We start from the raw sequence: 14,706 nt of genomic DNA on the forward strand, positions 1-14,706 counted from the left end.
CCCAAAAGTCAAAAAACCAGCAGGGTGGGTGGAGGGGTCTGGAGGAGGGATTTATGGTGCAAACGAGGCCGGGGAACAAAACTAGAAGGGGAAGTCCAGGCAGGAAGCTGGAGGAGGCCAGCGAGACGGTGCTGGAGGCCGACTAAGCGGGCAAGACTCCACAGGAGGCGGACGGGGTCGCTCTGGAGGACTGGGAACAAAGTAACTGGGGTCTTGAGAGGGGAAGGGAACGCAGGGGTCTCGAGAAGCGAAGGGAGCACTGGGACTAGGGTCTCGAAAGGCGAAGGGAGCGCAGGGACAGGGGTCTCGAGAGCCGAATGGAGAACTAGGGCATCGAGAGGCAGCAGGGGGACAGCTAGGGTCTCGAGAGGCAGCAGAGGGACAGCTGGGGTCTCAGCGGGGACAGGTCTGCAGAGGTCAGGCAGCAACGGGAAGTACTCAGAGAAAACTGAGGGTCCATGCAGAGATATTTAACACTGTGTGTATGTGTGTGTGTGTGTGTGTGTGTGTGTGTGTGTGGTCTTTTCATGTGGGTTCAGCCAGAGTTGACTCAGAAGCTGTACGTTGGTCTGTGGTTGGTCTTCATCTCCTCCTGCCTGCTGTCGTTCAAACTGCTGGGATTCATCATAGGTACAAAACACAAATATATGTACAATATATATAATATATATACAGTATATCTCAAAAGTGAGTACACCCTTTAGATTTTTGCAAATATTCTGTTATATCCTTTCAGGGGATAACATTATCCTACTGAAACTTTGATATAACTTAAAGTAGTCAGTGTGCTGCTTGAATAACAGTATAGATTTATTGTCCTTTGAAAATTACTCAGTACACAGCTGTTAATGTCTAAACAGCTGGCAACAAAAGTGAGTACACCCCATAGTGAACATGTCTAAATTGTGCCCAAAGTGTCAATATTTTGTGTGACCACCATTGTTATCTAGCACTGCTTTAACCCTCCTGGGCATGGAATTCACCAGAGCTGCACAGGTTGCTTCTGGAATCTTCTTCCACTCCTCCACGACGACATCACGGAGCGCACGGATGTTGGACACCTTGCACTCCTCCACCTTCCTCTTGAGGATGCCCCACATGTGCTCAATTGGGTTTAGGTCTGGAGACATACTTGGCCAGTCCATCACCTTAACCTTCAGCTTCTTCAGCAAGGCCGTTGTCATCTTGGAGGTGTGTTTAGGGTCATTATCATGTTGGAAAACTGCCCTACGGCCCAGTTTCCGAAGAGAGGGGATCATGCTCTGCTGCAGGATGTCACAGTATATATTGGAATTCATGTGTCCCTCAATGAAATGCAGCTCCCCAGTGTCGGCAGCACTCATGCAGCCCCAGACCATGATGCTGCCACCACCATGCTTGACTGTAGGCAAAACACATTTGTCTTGGTACTCCTCACCAGGGTGCCGCCACACACGCCGGACACCATCTGACCCAAACAGGTTTATTTTGGTCTCATCAGACCACAGGACATGGTTCCAGTAACTCATGTTCTTGGATTCATTGTCTTCAGCAAACTGTTTGCGGGCTTTCTTATGCATCGGTTTCAGAAGGGGCTTCTGTCTGGGGCGACGGCCATACAAACCGATTTGATGCAGTGTGCGGCGTATGGTCTGGGCACTGACAGGCTGACATCCCACTTCTGCAACCTCTGCAGCAATGCTGGAAGCACTCGCACGTCTATTTTTGGAAACCAACCTCTGGATATGACGCTGAGCACGTGGACTCAACTTCTTTGGTCGACCCTGGCAAGGCCTGTTCCGAGTGGAACCTGTCCTGGAAAACCGCTGTATGATCTTAGCCACTGTGCTGCAACTCATTTTCATGGTGTTGGCAATCTTCTTATAGCCAAGGCCATCTTTGTGAAGCGCAATAATCCTTTTTTTCAGCCGCTCAGAGAGTTCCTTGCCATGAGGTGCCATGTTGTCCAGCATTCAGAGAGAATTGTGCCCAAAACACCAAATTTAACAGCCCTGCTTATCATTTACACCTGAATCCTTGTAACACTAACGAGTCACATGACACCAGGGCGGGAAAACAACATCATTGGGCACAATTAGGACATGTTCACTATGGGGTGTACTCACTTTTGTTGCCAGCCGTTTAGACATTAACAGCTGTGTACTGAGTAATTTTCAAAGGACAATAAATCTATACTGTTATTCAAGCAGCACACTGACTACTTTAAGTTATATCAAAGTTTCAGTAGGATAATGTTATCCCCTGAAAGGATATAACAGAATATTTGCAAAAATCTAAAGGGTGTACTCACTTTTGAGATATACTGTATAATGTACAATGTACAATACAATATCGCAGTTGATCGTGTTCATTTAATTGTGGGATTTGATTTCTTTACATAAAACTGAATAATTGACTTTATTTCACTGCAGAGTCTCTGATTAGTGTCTTCCCCCTCAGGTGTGTACGCAGGCATTAAGTTCTTCATCATCGACTTCATCTTTAAGGGTTGTCCCAAGCTGAGGCAGTGCTTCAACACGCCCTACATCATCTGGACCAACTTACCCACCGACCTGCAGCTGAAGGAGCGCGGCAGCAGCACGCTGAGCAGACGGGTCAGTCACCTGAAACATACAGAACATGTGAGCTCACAGAGAGAAGGTGTGAAGTCAGATACGTCCTGGTTACTGGTTCCTACTGGTCCCAGCAGCTGCTTTCTGCTGTTTCTGGTTTCACTTCTCTGTTGTTTTTCTCTCAGCTGGGTTAGGGTTAGGGTTTGTACGATAACTTTGCCCTCTGTACGATGTAAGGAGGACGTGTAGAGACAAGATCCACCTTCACAACTTATTTCAGCTTCAGGTTTATAACTGGAAACAAATATTTTATACATTTAAAAACAATTTCATTGCAGAACTGTAGCAGAGAATTTAGTCAAATGTAGCGTCTCAACACAGTATTTGTGTTATTAATATTTAATCTTTATTCTATCTCAGTCTCATTTAAATGTAGATTTCTTTTCCAAGACAGGAAACAGTCCGACAGAAACAACACAATAAAGTTAACAAAGGAATTAAAGTTACAAACATGATAAACAACAAACTGATAATAAAGATTTAAAATGTCCCAGGGGAACATGAGACTCTAGTTTGAGAGAAGTGTTCAGTGTATTTCTCAGCGTTAGTGTGAACATGAGGGATATCTGAGCTGAAGCACTTACTGGATTTAAATATGAGATGTGAGGAAGTTTTAAAATGAATAACATGTGATGACTATTTCTTCCTGACTGTAAAGACGTCCATCCACCTGTGTGACACAGAGAACAATAATAATAATAATAATAATAATAATAATAATAATAATAATAATAATAATAATATAATAATAATATAATAATAATCTTTATTTGTATAGCACCTTTCATACAAGAATTAAGACCAAAGTGCATCACAGCAAAAACATAACAATTAGTACAAGTTTAGACAGAATAAGAGCATTTACAGTACAATAATCGCAGTGTTGATGTAAATGAGTCTGAAGTACCATTACAAAAATAGCAGAATTCAAATAGTATAAAATAACATTGGAAATCATACCTAGTTTCCCTATCTGTGCCGTACTTAACGGCCCTACTGCCGGGAAATCACATTCATTACACCATTCTTGTAAATGTTTTAAACTATCAGAGCCATATTTTGAAATTATGAGATCAACAATGGGCCCCTGTTGCCCTTCAACTGGTTTACTCCCTTTGCTACACATTATTTACATTTACAGTGTCAACCTTCGGTTAAAGCCAGTTTTTCTCCAATACACATTTATCAGAGAAACTTCCTCTTGTTCCCGTGGTAACACCGTCTATTTGATCTCAGGTTTTTCAAAAATACACACTCTGAGATTCATCTCAGTTACCTTTACACATTCAGTGTTAAACCAGGTGTAGCAAAAACTTATGAAATCATTTAAATTAGTTTAAAGTGGCACCATTAAAAGGCTAAAATAAAAAGATATAAAATATCACTATTAAAAGGCTAAAGTAAAGAGATATAAAATGTCACCATTAAAAGGCTAAAGTAAAGAGATATAAAATGTCACCATTAAAAGGCTAAAGTAAAGAGATATAAAATGTCACCATTAAAAGGCTAAAGTAAAGAGATATAAAATGTCACCATTAAAAGGCTAAAGTAAAGAGATATAAAATATCACTATTAAAAGGCTAAAGTAAAGAGATATAAAATGTCACCATTAAAAGGCTAAAGTAAAGAGATATAAAATGTCACCATTAAAAGGCTAAAGTAAAGAGATATAAAATATCACCATTAAAAGGCTAAAGTAAAGAGATATAACATATCACTATTAAAAGGCTAAAGTAAAGAGATATAAAATATCACTATTAAAAGGCTAAAGTAGAGATATAAAATATCACTATTAAAAGGCTAAAGTAGAGATATAAAATATCACTATTAAAAGGCTAAAGTAAAGAGATATAAAATATCACTATTAAAAGACTAAAGTAAAGAGATATGAAATATCACCATTAAAAGGCTAAAGTAAAGAGATATAAAATATCACTATTAAAAGGCTAAAGTAAAGAGATATAAAATATCACCATTAAAAGGCTAAAGTAAAGAGATATAAAATATCACTATTAAAAGGCTAAAGTAAAGAGATATAAAATATCACCATTAAAAGGCTAAAGTAAAGAGATATAAAATATCACTATTAAAAGGCTAAAGTAAAGAGATATGTCTTCAGTTTACTTGTGAAGATATTGAGCGAGCTTACCTCCCTAATGTCTGCAGGTAAAGTGTTCCATAGCTTTGGTGCATAATTGCTAAAGGCTGCATCCCCAATTTTCTTTTGGATGTTTCTGGGAACATTTAATAAACCAGTAGTGGATGATCGTAATGTTCTTGGGGGCACATAGTTGATTAGAGAGTTGGCAGTGTAACTTGGTGCGGTTCCCTTTAGGGCTTTGTATACAAGAAGGAGGACCTTAAAATCAATTCTAACAGTTAGTGGAAGCCAGTGTAGAGCGGCTAACACTGGACTGATGTGGTCTCTCCTCTTGGTTCTAGTCAGCAGCCTCGCTGCAGCGTTTTGGATGAGCTGAAGTCTCTCCGTTGTTTTTTTTGGAAGGCCGGTAAAGAGTGCATTACAGTAATCGAGTCGGTTTGAGATGAAAGCATGGATTAGTTTTTCAGCATCCTTTTGATTTATAAATTGTCTGATTTGAGCTATATTTCTAAGGTGGAAGAATGATGTTTTTGTCACCTTGTTTATGTGGGATTTAAAGCTTAGATCTGAGTCTATGACAACACCAAGACTTGTGACTTCAGGTTTAATCCAAGGAGTAAGTTTCCCCATGTTATTCAGCATCATCTCTCTTTTTGCTACAGGACCTACTAGTAGGATTTCAGTTTTGTTCTCATTTAATTTTAAGAAATTATTGCTCATCCATTTATTTATTGCTGACAGACAGGTGGTGGAGTTAACAGCTGTAGCATTACATTACAGTTCATTTAACTGACGCTTTTGTTCAAAGCGACGTACAAAAAGTACAAACAATCATGGAGATACAACTCCGAACAGCAAGAATTTTGTAAGTACAATAGCTTCAAATAGGTGTAATAGTATAAGTGAACACTGTCTTCAAATAGCCAGTTTGAAGTGCAACATACAGAAACAACAGAATACAAATTCAACTATTAGCTATAAATAAGCCAAACCAATATAAGTGCAACATACAAAGAACAGTTATTTAGTTTTCTTCATTCGCCGAGGTGCAGTCGAAACAGGTGAGTGTTCAGTCTGCAGAAGGTGTGAAGACTGTCTGCTGTTCTGACATCAATGGGTAGGTCGTTCCACCATTTTGGAGCCAGGATAGTAAACAGGCGGGTTTTGTTTGAGGGAAATCTGGGTCCCACTCGCAGTGAGGGAGTGGCGAGCCGATGGGTCGATGCAGAGCGAAGTGAATGCTCTGGGGTGTATGGTTCGACCGTGGCCTGGATGTAGGAAGGGGCTGATCCATTCACAGCACGGTGGACCAGCACCAGAGTCTTGAAGCAGATTCGGGCCGCCACTGGTAGCCAGTGAAGGGAGCGGAGAAGCGGTGCATTGTAGGAGAACTTGGGTAGATTGAAGACCAGTCGGGCTGCTGCATTCTGGATGAGCTGTAGAGGTCGAATGGCACATGTAGGCAGTCCAGCGAGGAGGGAGCTGCAGTAGTTAAGGCGGGAGATGACAAGATCCTGAACAAGAACCTGCGTCGCCTTCTGAGTCAGTAGAGGACGTATCCTCCTGATGTTGTACAGAGTGTGTCTGCAGGAGCGGGTTGTTGCAGCGATGTTGGGAGCGAAGGACAGTTGGTTGTCCAGCGTCACACCCAGATTCCTTGCAGTCACAGTCGGGTGCCGATGTTAATAGAAAGGTCTTGGATGGGAGAGCCCTTACCCGGAAGGAAAAGGAGCTTGGTCTTCAAATTCAAATTTATTTGTATAGCCCAATATCACAAATTATACATTTGTCTCAGTGTGCTTTACAGACTGTACAGGTTACGACACCCTCTGTCCTTAGACCCTCTGTCCTTAGACCCTCTGTCCTTAGACCCTCTGTCCTTAGACCCTCGCATCGCACAAGGAAAAACTTCCTAAAAGAAACCCCAAAATTAAAGGAGGAAAAATGAAAGAAACCTCAGGGAGAGCAACTGAGGAGGGATCCCTCTCCCAGGATGGACAGACGTGCAATAGATGTCGTGTGTACAGGATAAACAACATAATACAAATACAACATTTGACAGAAATTATGTTGTGTTGAAATTACTATGTTGTCTTGTCAAGGTTGAGTTTCAAGTGATTTCGAGCAGGGAGAGAGCAGAGCCTGAGACTCTTGGAGGGTGTGGAGTCACCATCATACAGTAACGTCACTGTCAGGGTGTTTGGACATGCCCCCCTCTCTTCAGCGGAACCTCCAACAGTCTCCCGAAAGTGGCACGAATCCGCAGAAAGTGCCGGTTTCAGGAGTATCAAAATAAAAGCATGTTTAACAAAATAAGACTCCTCGAAATAAATACACAAAAAGCAGTATTATTATAACAAAATATGAACAAATGGATGTTTGTGAAATATAAAACATGTTATCATTCATACATCGGCTACAGAGGCAACATGGGGGTCTCAGTGGAAGAGGACACGCTCCTCATGTAGATATGAAGGGCTCATTCTAATCTAATGAAAACACAACGATTCTTAGTTTCAGGTGATTGTACACAAAAGAAAACATAGTTATGAATACTATATTCCATTTCTGCCAATAGATCCCCCTGAATCCTAAAGCTGAGTTCTCCTGCTGGCGGAGCCGTGCAGGGACCGCCTGCATGTACCAGTATGCATTACACACGAGCTTCTGAAGCCCAGCATCCCACCAGCCATGTCCTCCATCACGGCTGCATCTGGACCCTCTGTGCTGCACTGATGCAGCTTTCCCCCCTGTGCGTTCTCATGTGGACTTTCAAGGTATCATTACGCTGGAATGATTTTTTGCAAGTCTTCCAAGAATATGGCTTCTTATATGAGAGATCAATGCTGTTTTCCGAGTGAATCTTTTCAGACACGTGTTACAGGAAAATGGCTTCTCACCTGTGTGGATTCTTATATGATACATCAATGCTGTTTTCTGAGTGAATCTTTTCCCACACGTGTTACAGGAAAATGGCTTCTCACCTGTGTGGATTCTCATGTGGATTACCAAGCTACCATTATTTGAGAAAGCTCTCCCACACGTGTTGCATGCAAAAGGCTTCTCACCTGTGTGGGTTCTCAGATGTCTCTCTAGTGATGATTTATACTGAAAGTCTTTTCCACACGTGTCACATTTTAAAGGCTGTTTACCTGTGTGAGTATCACAGTGCATCTCTGACAGGTGAGGGTTGTCTACATTGTTACTGTGACTTGTGCTTTCATGATGTAGAGTCTGTTGACTTGGCTCTGCATTAGTTGAGCCTGAGTCTCCATGCTTGCCTCCGTTCTGATCTTGGCTCTCAGCTACATGAGAGTTGTGAGAGAGGAGCTGGTGGTCACTTTCCTCATCAGGAGGAGTCAACATAAAGGTATCAGTCTCCTGCTTCAGTACAAGCTGCTCTCCCTCCTGACTGGTGCAGAGTTCCTCCTGCTCCTCTTTAATCTGTGGAGGCTCTGGGTCCTCTTGGTCCAGACTGGAGTTCCTCTCCTGAATACAGAGCTGCTGGTCAGAGAGGACCTCCTCCTCCTTACAGACATGTTGCTGTGGGAGCTCTGGAGGGACAGAGAACAAAAGGAATAGGATACTACAGCAGACATGCGAGAACATTAGTACCAGTAACGTAATCTATTAAAACACATGGGGCTAAATATACATACAATTCCTCCGTTTTGTGTTATTACGTGTTACTCACCTGTCCTGTGTAACTTTATTTCCGGTTTCCAAACGACATCCAGCAGTCTGCGCAGACGATGGATCTCTGCCTCGTACTCGACGACAGCTTCTTGGAAAACTCCGAATATTTCTTCAGCAGCAGCATTTAGTCGCTCGTTGACAAACTCTCTCAAACACTCAACTGAAGACATTGTTGCTGAACTAGAAGTCAAATATTCATCCACGCAACGACTACAACAGCGTCTCCCTGCTAGTTTCATTCATCCACAGAGCTGAGCTAACGCTAATAGTGCCTGTACTGTTTACTTCCGCTGCATGGCTTCTTCTTCGTTGGTTTTACGGCGGGTGGCAACCAGCGTTAAGATGAATGACCGCCACCTACTGTGTTGGAGGATGGACTAGACTCATCTATCACAGTGGTGAGCAGGGCCACAATGAGTTTTAAAATTTGACAGACGGGCCGGGCTAGTAGTAAATAGATGGAGAGTGTTTGTGTGAACTATTATACATTACAAGTAAAAGCCATTACCTAAAAATAAAATAAAGCTTACATTTAATTTCAGGGGGAACAGTGCTGTTGACATCAAAGTTTGGTGTCAGTTTGTGGCAATTCTCAGGACAGATCTGAGGTGTTCATCAGTTAACTGGGATGTTTGGCGTGATTTGTTCATCACGCTGAACGTCTGCTCACACACGTAGGTAGAACCAAACAACACCAGCATCCTCTGTGCCATCCTCCTAATGTTTGGAAACCTGGCTTCTGTTAGTGAAGCATGAAACTCATCCAGTTTAAGAGAGTTGAACTACTCCTTTAAGACAGTCACATTGAAGATCGATCAGTTCCAATTGCAACTCTTGCGGCGCTGTTTCAGAGTCATGACACCAGTGACATTTTTTCAAAATCAGAGAACTGACGGCAGAATTCCCCTGTGCAGGTCGTCCAGTGATTTGCTGTATTTGTTCACATATCGAGGAGCCTCTTTCAACGTCGCTAGTGTGGGGAAATGAGCCAATGATTTGTTTGACATTTGTCTTGAGAATAAAGTCAACTGGGCTTTGAAGGCTTTCACATGTGTGTATATTTCGTGCACAAATTGATCTTTCCCTTGTAGCTTCATGTTCAGCTCATTCATGTGTGTCAATATGTCCACAGCAAAAGCAAAATCACAAAACCAATCTGCGTCGGCTCAGCTCAAGAAAACCTTCAGCTTTCCTGATTAACTTCAATAATGAGCTAATCTCCTCTTTGAGCTCCCACACTCGTTGACATACTTTCCCCAAACTTAACCAGCGGACATGAGAGTGGTAAAGCAATTGAAGAAGAATCTCGTTTTTGAAGAATCTTTATTAATCATTCAAAAATGTGAGAGATATTCCAGAAATTAGATACAGATAATTGTCAATAAGAATGTCTATAATAACATATATACAACGGATAACTGTCCGTGACGTAACATTTCCACATCCCCCCTTGCTTTTTAAGTAAAAAGAAAAAGTCATCAGACCCACTTTCCCGTTTCGGATTCATAGTTGCGCTTAGGGCGACGCACACGTGGAATGGTAGGGGAGATTGCCTCTGGGACTGGCACCAGAAGCACAGGTGTCAGTCCGGGCGAAGGCGTGGACATGGTAGGCAGGGTCGCAAGCTGATGTGGCGACAATTCACGTGTTGGCGAGGTCATGGGTGGCGGGTGCCTTGACGGTTGTGTGGAAGCTGAGGCGTTCGTCAGTGGCGTCGTCGGTAGCAGTGGCGCCGAGGATTTGGCAGCAGGCAACTGGGACGGTGGGGTGTAGATCGCGCCTGGAGGTGGGCAACATGGAGCGTTCGATGAGGGCTGGGTTTAGAGGAGAGACTGGCCGATGACAGGCGAGGCAGGAGTGTATCGCCGGAGGAAGCGCCGATTACGGAGAGTTAGGCGTCCGGACTTGCTGACCTTTACCAAGTACTGGTTATCGTCCCTCTTTTCCACTATTGCCCCTGATTTGTCCCATTTGGTTGGGTACTGCCCCATCTGATTTTGGATGAAGACCCAGTCGCCATAAGAGAGTGGAGGGAGTGGACGAGCGTGCTCATTTAATGACTCCGAAGTGCGGGTGAACCTGGTGCGCAAAGCATCTTCTTTTGTTGACCAAGCATCGCGCCAGATCGGGCGGATTGGAGTTGGAGCATTGCGCGGAACAGGTTGTCATTGTCGAGAGACCCTGTTGGGCCAATGTTGGACATCAGAAGGTGTTTGGCAGTCTTGGCCCGTTGGACTGAGGAAAGTATGCGGAGGATATCCAGCAGCGGACACCCCAGCGAGAAAGGAAGTCTGTAGTCACCAAGGCGGTGAACTCGGGGCCACCATCACTAGATAGTTCCTCGGGTACGCCGAATGTGGAGAAGAGGATGCGTAGGCATACGATAAAAGACCAGCTGCGCCTGCTTGGGTCGTGCCGAACAGGGTTCTGAAAATCTCAACCCAGACTGACAGACGATCCCCTGCAACCAGATAATGTTGGCCGCTGTAACACTGACTCAAAGAGGGTGGATGGCACATCAGAGGGAATGAATGGTGTGGCAGCCTGGGATGGCACATTCCTGTTGATGTCGTTGCATGTTTTGCGGGTCAAGTGAATGTCTACAGTTATACCAGGCCAGAACACGGTTTAACGGGCACGTGACTCCATAGCGGAAGTACCCTGGTGGGCGGCATGAAGTGTCTGGAGAACATCATGATGGAGAGAGGGCGGAGACGATCGGAGACGTACAGCGACTTGCGGTGACTGCAGAAGGCGGCAATACCATCGGTGATACTGCGGCGGTCGGCGGGGAAACCAGCTTCTATCAAGTCCATCAGACGGTGCATGTTGAGATCGATGGAGGTCTCATTGGCGAGGCGATCCCAGGACAATGCAGTGAACTCTTTGGCATCTCGACGGATGGCCACCGCTATGGCACGCTCCTCATCCTCCATAGTCGAGTGTATGTTGGTGCAGGAAGCTGGGTGACGAGATGTTGCATCTGCTGCAAGGTTCGTCTTACCGGGAAGGTAGTTTATCTCGAAACGCCAGAGGAGAGTCCGTTGCTTTAAGCAAAACAGACGGGTGTTGGTGATTTCGTCAAGGGTTTGGTCGCCTTGTATATTGACTAACGGCTTATGATCAGTAACCACAAGCAAATCATCGCACCCTGGGTGAAGCGCTTGGTTTGCTCCAAGCCCCACGCTACGGCCAAGGCTTCGCCTTCAACTGGGCGTACCGTCGCTCAGTGGAGGAGAGCGGAGGGAGCTCAAAAAGGGCTTAAAGGGAGCCATGGTGTCGCGTAGCTGGGCATAGTTGGAGACCTGATTGACCAGCCCGAACCAGCTGCGTACGTCAGTGGTAGAAGTTGGGGTGGGGAAGTCGCGGATGGCGTCCAGATACTTGGGCAGCGGTTCGATTGATGACTCAGAGATCCGGAAGCCGGCGAAGTCCACAGTTCTTTGTCCGAATTAGAACTTGTCAGGATTCAGCACGATGCCCGCTTGGCCTAAACAAGCGAGGAAGTGAATGATTCGCCACCAGTGTTCATGTTGGTCCTTGTCATAGTGAATAGTGTCATCCACGCATCTCTCCTTTCTATTGAAGTCTGTTAAGATAGTGTCGAAACGGCGGTTGTAGCCCTCGCCTGAAGAAAGGAAACCTTGCGGGGCTCTGGTGTAGCGCCATCTGCCGAAAGGAGTGATAAAGGTGGTCAGGTGGCGATCAGACTTGCGAAGAGAGACACTGTGGTATCCATTCCAGGCATCGGTAACTGTCTTCCATGAGTCTTTGGGGATCCGATAGCAAGGTGGAAAGGTGACTCTGAGGCGAAGGTCTCTCTTTTGCAGTGTTTGTTTAATGGGGAGAGATCGACTGTTCGTTGAGGAGTGCCGTCGTGCTTTCGTGTGACAACCATGCGGTGGCACCAAGTCACGGGCTCACCGTATGGCACTTTCTCGATGACTCCGAGAACTTCGTCCCTTAGAAGGTCATTGTGTACCTGCTTCTGCCAGTGCAACGGCAGGGAGGCTGGCGTGTGAACAGACTTGGGCGTCGCATCGTCATTAAGATGAATCTCAACCGGGGGTCCCGCCATGCAGGGGAGGGGCTGGTGGGGTCATGTGTTGAATGTTGAGGAGGCGATATGGTCAAGCAGCCAATCTTTCATCTTCTGTATATTCTCCGGGATGCACTCAAATGGTTGTGTTGGAGGGTCATCAGGGACTGCTGACCGAGGAGGGCAGGAGCATGGTCTTGGTCGGTACAGGCAGAGGCACATCCTGCGTTGAGTGCTCGGATGTTTTTGTGAGTGCTAGGTCTGGCAATCTGGGGATGGGCTTCATGTAATTCACAAGCTGGATGGAAAGCTAGGTGACACGATGCTGAGGTCCACCATGGCTTCTCATGATAGGTAGAATTCCTGACAAGAGTTACTGACGTATACCATGGTGGCGCAAGAGAGCGGCTTCCCACGTGTCGATTTGCCATGCAGCCGCACAAGTACTGCTCCGGCAATGTTGATGGGAGACTTGTTGGCTGCCGAGAGGTCTAGAGAGACGGGTATGAGGTCCTTCATGGAGAAACCCATCGCTAGGAACCCCTCCATTGACCAAAGGAAAGATTGCGCGCCAGAGTTGGCCAGAGCTGTGATAGTTGATGGCAAGATTTTAGGACACTGGCGGCTGAAGGAACGGTAGTCTGAGGAGTCTACAGACAATGTGATCTTGACCTCCGGATGGCTGAGGGCCTTTACTTTCCGCCAATCGCCTTTGGTGAATATGTGGTGAGGGAGCCTGGTTGTAGAGGGCCACGGTCCCTGTGATGTGACGCCACGCTGTGTCGCCCCACGGTAAGCTTTCCAACGTGCCAGGGGATGCTTCATCTGGTCGGCGGTGGCCCCAGTCAGTGACGTAACTTGGGATACTATAGAGCCCACTTCAGAAGCAGTAGGTGCTTTGTAGTTGCGTTGTCAGCTGCGCTGTGTTCTGTAATAGTCGATAAAAAGTTGGTGGGGCCGGGTGTTCCATCCTTTATCGCCTTCTGAGTACATTGAGTAACGTTGTTTGCATTCAGGGCAGAGAGCAGTCTCGCTTCGCTGCAACGTAGGAGGCGGTTTTGCTGGGGTGGCTCTCTCGCGTTTGAAGGATGAGATACCTGACGTTGACGCTGCAGTAGGCAGGGCATTGCGTGCCATTTCCTTAGACTCGACGAGTGATACCACGTCGTTTACTGCCCATCGACGCTTGAACATGTTCCATTCCTCCCCAGATACCCCAATGTCAACTTTTGGGCGGTCAAGCTTTGGGCCGGAAGAAGGCGCTCTGACTTGAGGGATAGCGGCGTGGGATGCGGTGTGGTTTCCGAGGAGTGCGCAAGCAGCAGCCTCGGATACGTCCTGTAATTGTCAATAAGAATGTCTCTAATAACATATATACAACGGATAACTGTCCGTGACGTAATATTTCCACAGCAAGTCCTGGTGATCAGCATCAGTTTCTTCAAGGAACTTAATAAATTGACAATCCCCTTGCTCGTATAAAGTTAGCGAGTTTTACGACTGGCTTCACAACATGATCAAGGTGCAATACAGATTTACACAGGGTTTCCTGGTGGATTATGCAGTGCAGGAAAATGACATCCAGTTCAGGGTTTTCATCTTTCACCTTATCCTGGATTCTTTTCAACAACCCAACGTGTTTTCCGGTTAAGTTCAGCGATCCATCTGTGGGTGACATTGACGAGTTTACACCACGGTAGCTTCAGCCTCTCGATGAAACCAGACACCTTGTCATACAAGTCGTCTCCTCGCGTTGTCCCCTTTAGAGATTCCATGCTCAAGAATTCCTCTGTTATCTTAAAACTGTCATTAATCCCTCTGATAAAAGTTAGCAGCTGAGCGCTTGTCTTTTACGTTGTTACTTTCGTCCAGTGCTAACGAATATAATTTAAATGAATCAGCTTTTTTGTTTAACTCGCTGGCTAAATCTTTGTCAATTATTTCTAAACGGCGAGTTACTCTCCTTCGTGATAGACTCAATTTTTCAAATGTGTTTTTGCTCTCTGGACACAAGAGACCGGCTGTCTCTACGACGCATTCTATCAAAAACTCCCTGTGGAGACTCTTGTCCACAGTCAGGGATAAGGATGACAGAGAGGAGGTGTAGTGTCACACACACAGCTTTATTGGCACACAGGTAAGCTTTCTATTACAGGCACAGGCACAGCTCCCCTGTCCGTCGCTCTGCTGACCGCTTCTCTCCAGGCTGCACTGCGTCGTGGCTGAAGAAGAGGTCCCCGTCTCCTCTGGAACCCAGC

Source organism: Cottoperca gobio, chromosome 6 (assembly GCF_900634415.1).
Source record: "Cottoperca gobio chromosome 6, fCotGob3.1, whole genome shotgun sequence".
In the NCBI taxonomy this organism is placed as follows: Eukaryota; Metazoa; Chordata; class Actinopteri; order Perciformes; family Bovichtidae; genus Cottoperca; species Cottoperca gobio.